Here is a 5,000-nt window from a genome sequence, read left to right as displayed (position 1 = left end):
ATTTACCTGTCTGTTCCCAGGGGGAGGGGCTCTGAAGGGGAGGTAATATAAGGTCTGGGTGAATCCAGGCAAATCTCTTGGTTTGAGACAGTGAGTCTGTTCCAGTTTATTGTGCATTTGAGATCATTTATTTTCTATCCTTTGTATTACATTCGTGTTGTACACAATAATTACAGTTGTGTTTTTGTTGTTTACAGGTTTGTTGTTATTTGGTGGCGATTACACCTGAGGGAAATGTACGTGTTCCTGATGAAGATGTCGGATGCTTAGTGGATGTATAAATGATGTGAGCAGCTTCGTGCTCTTTTTGTTTATTTCATTTTTTTTCTAGTAATAGTAGATATATTGATATATGTGGTTTATTGTACCAATAAATCATCTATTCATCCCTTCATTCCTATACATCCTCTGATCAAATCAGTGTTCTCAATGGCTGTGTCTGGATATAAAAGGCTGGATGGCTCAAAGATTCTTCCAACAAAAAGCTGACAAGGCCGAACAGAGACAACAGTCAGATTTTAGCGAGCGAGTCACGGAAGATTCATCGTCTGACAGTTTCTTCCAGGACAGGATGACATTATTCCTCTCAGTCTGTTCATGCTGAGACAATCACATCAGAACAAGAGGCGAAGGATATTTAATGATGGCAAACATTTATGTTGGAATAAGAAGCTGAGGCTTCCAATCCAAAATGTGCACGAGAACTAGTCATAATACAAAACAGAGTCACTTCAGCACTCGAATGTCTAAGTGGCTGAGTAGTCGAGCCAAAAAACAAAAGCGAGCTTGAATGAGTCTCATTCAAAGTCTCTGCAGTGAGTTGAAGATACAGAGGCTCCCTGTTGAGCTGGAGAAAATTGCACATTTTCAATAAAGAGAAGGAAAATAACTATGAATCCAAATTATACAAGCAAACAAAGACACTTCTCTGAATAACCAAAGCTATACTTTCCCAAATTGTCTATTTGAAGGGAAAATGTAAATAAAAAAAAAAGTTGTATTGAAGATACTTTGTCCGTTGTCAACTAGAGAACACAATCCATTTTGTATTCAGTGTGGCGCTCGTCGGGACACTATGGGGTTTGGAAACTTTCTGAAGGCATTGTTCTTCAAATCTAGTCGACAGATGCTTTCCGTTTTAAAGTCATGAACATTGATTTTCACTCTGAGGCCATAGCATGAGCCGCGCCGAGGGAGGCAGCTTCAATAAAGTTAGACTAAATCTATTAGGACTGGCCAAGAGTGGCAGCCACAAATAAATGTAAATGAAGTCGAGTTCTTACTTATAGGTGTTTCACTCGGCGTCGGCTGCTCAGACAAAACCTCAAACTGATAACAGAAAATGTAGCTCGATAAACAGTCTTTGTGAGAAATCGCAGTAAAGCCACGACAAAGACGCCTTCAATCATCCAAACACAACTGTGCAGGAAATATTCTGACTGTGTGGGATGCCTACATATTGAAAGAATTCAATGTGCAACTGTAAAATTACATGTTATGTAAAGATTAGTCTGCAGTTGCACCACCAACAGGGCTAAAAAGAAGCAGAATGTAAATGCATGCTGCTATTTTTATCACCTGCAAAGAAACCGAAGGAGTCTAAACAAACTTAAATACAATACATGGTTGCATATGTCAGTTAGAAGGGGTAAATTATGGAGGAGACAGAATGAGATAAAGGGGTGTGAGGAGGAAACATCAAGAAATGTAATGAGCGGGGGGGTGAAAAGCCCTGCCTTGTGTTTCCCTCTGTGTTAAACAGGGCGTGAGACTGGGAGTCAGCAGCAGAGTGCGGTTGTGGCCTGTGGTTTTCACTCAGCACTAACATCTCTGCAGTTTCTCTCAACAGGGAGGAGCAGAGGGGACAAAATAGAGCCTTCAGAAAGTAAGTGTCCATGTTGGAGCCTGGCGCCCTCAGAGGCCCCGGCTGCAGAATGAAACATCTGCTGGCGTGACGTCCTGCACCTGCACTTACATGCAAATGATCGTTGTCGTCTGACTGCGTCCGTCAAACACACTCACACTTTGATTTCCTTTTTGTTATAGTCGAGGGAAACAAATCTGATCCCCCACATGACCCATATAGAAACAAGGCACAGATATATTAGACTGGTCCCACGTGTGCCCCCCACTGTGAGAGACGCTTCTTCATACTTTGATTGTTGCACGGATTAAACAAACAACAGCTTGTGTAGTTTTACAGGTGCTGGGAGGAAGATAATGTCGCCAGGAGAGTTGGTTCCTTCGGTTTTTTACCCAGCTGTATACAGCAACTTCATATTGGTCGATTAGATATTAAAGTTGTATATTTAACAGACAAATATGAAATGAAATCTTATCTAAGTCACTGCAAGAAAGCATAAGTGAAATTCCCAAAGAAAACAATATTATTATAGTATTAAGTACTAGAGACACTTAGGTTTATATCTTGTGTAATATTATATACTATACCAATTCTTATATGTCATTTTAACATTTAGTAAGTTATTGGGCGTTACTGTATGAACAGGGTTTTTCCATGAGGTTTACTTTGGGGCGTGGGCATCGGGCGTTCAACTTTTAACAGCCCCCTCTGGCAGTAACATAAATCAGCGCTTACATGTTGACATACATGGAATTCTGTAAATCTATCCACTAATACCACAAACGAGTCTGTATGTGGCTCGCGTACCACATCTTAGCAGCTTTACACTGTTGTATTGTTAAGAGGCCAGGGAAGAGCAGTGTCCAATTAAGCAAAGCTTCTTGACAATAAAATCTTCATTGCAGATAAACCAGGTAGGATGAACTCAAAGTTTCCGAACTTCACTCTGCACCAAAGACTGTTTATTAAAAGCTCCATTATAGTATATTGGAGGCCTGTTAAGCCTGCTTTTAGTCCTTGGCATTACTCAGGACTTATGACTCATGACATAATTCTGAAGTAGCCCTGGAGTATTACCACAGGCCAAAAAGACAGGTTCAGAAAGGGAGCTGCCTAAAATCGAAGTGTAATCGGGTTTTCCTGGTTCAATATCCTAACACCTAATAGTCTGTTTGGTTTTTCTTTGTATTTCTTTATATCCCTTCTGCTGCAGCTACGGAGTTTATTCCACCAGAAGAATTCAACTTTAATCTCCCGTAATCTTTTCTAATTCTGGCCCAATAATACATTTATATAGGTCTTATCAGACTTTGTGGTCCTCTATTTGCTGTGGTGTAGTGCCTATAATTTATGGTGTGCAGTTTAATATCGCTCAATGTTTATCATGAGGCAAAGATGTTTTCTCTTTTTTTCACTCTGTGGTTTGGCTCCATCTCTCACTGGATGGCAGCAGAAAACTGGACATCCATCCTCTATCACTATTACCTTCATCTGATTTCCCATGAGATAAGATATATTTTTGGTTTCTGTTCTCATTCATCTCCGTCTGAAGGAGCAGGAGTGAAGATCAGAAGATAGAGACGTGCCTTACATATTGCATTTTACCTACAGTATATTCAACTCAACTGAACCCCACCCTCCTCAGCCCCCTGCTCTTCTTCTGGTGGGAGCTGAAGAGAAGTTGGCTTCGAAAAACATGAGGGTGAAAAACTGCAGGCGAAAGGAACCTAGCGAGGGAACAGAATGCGGTGAAGTCTGGCTGAAATCTGGCATAAAAAAATGCACCCGAGGCAACCGGGGGGAAATTGGGTGATGAATTCAGAGCAGAACAGTGTGTACACACAGACGCACACACACACACACACACACCTACAGCCAGCAGTATAATGCAGCCTTGTTAAATCCACCTTCAGTAGAGCTAGTGTTCAGGGCAATTATCCAGGGAGCTGCCCCACCTAGAGAAGCCGGCGTGTCAGCCGCGGAGCTGAAGCTGGACAAATAACAGCCGGGACGATTAAAGAAAACACTCAACACCTCCTCCCTCCAACATATTTTCGCTGCTTCCATCAAAACAGCGAGAGGCCGTGTGCACTGTGAAGCTGCAGGATGAAAAAAGACTCTGGCAGCTGGAGGTAAACAGTGAGCAGCTGCCGACTGTCCACAGCCATCAGGTCATCAGTAGAGCCGGAGCTGATGAAATGTGGGAGGACATGAGAGAGGGAAGTTCACTCCGTCTCTTCCACTGTCTCTTATGAGTGCAACATCCTGGAATGTGTCAGAGCAGCCCCGGCCTGTCACTGTGAGCTGGAAGCAGCAGCAGCAGCAGCAGGAGTCATTAAGTTATACATAGAACATGAGCCCCACTTTATTTCTAAGTTGGAACTCGAACCTGTCTTTTTCAGTAATGTTCAACTTATCGCGAATGAAATTTAATCTAACAGGACTGGGATTTAGTCTGTGCCTTGTGATTCATTTTTAGCATCAAATTATTTGAACTCGTGACTATTCCTGAGTGGGGACTGAAGGCAGAAGTCTCCTGCTTGAAACTTAATTTTTATTTCAGTTCCTATTTTACATCTTTCTCTGCACCTATTTTCCATAAAGCTGCCTCGTCAATCTACTACTCTTCCTGCTACAACCACATCTCCCTCGTTGAAGATAGCGGTTACTTCCATTACTGATTATTCTATTGATTGGACTTTATGATCGATCAATCAAAGAAAGATGATCAAATACACGACTCAAAGACGGGGGTGCTGTGATGCAGTTTGCTGGATCGGAGTCATGTAACATGTGTCTAACATCTGCAGTTGGAATAGACACAATCAACCTTCCCCCCGGGGTCTGATCGGCAGGGACAGAAATGTCACATCCGGGTGAATGTGCAAATTAGGTGACTCGCTAACTTCTGACTATTGTCTCTGCTCGGTCTTGTCAGTTTCTAATTGTAAAAACGAGGTGAGAGCTCAACATACATGAGAGAGAACCAGAGAGGCAGGCTCCTCTGCTGGCGATGGGAAAGGAGTCTATGGATGATGAATCCATTTTGCACTTTAGATTTCTGTACTAAAGATAATGCTTTAAAATGTAGTTTTGTTTAACCAATAGAGTCAAAAACCACAAATGTGTTCAATAT

This window comes from Limanda limanda, chromosome 3, assembly GCF_963576545.1.
Source record: "Limanda limanda chromosome 3, fLimLim1.1, whole genome shotgun sequence".
In the NCBI taxonomy this organism is placed as follows: Eukaryota; Metazoa; Chordata; class Actinopteri; order Pleuronectiformes; family Pleuronectidae; genus Limanda; species Limanda limanda.
Note: the sequence above shows the minus strand (reverse complement) of the source record.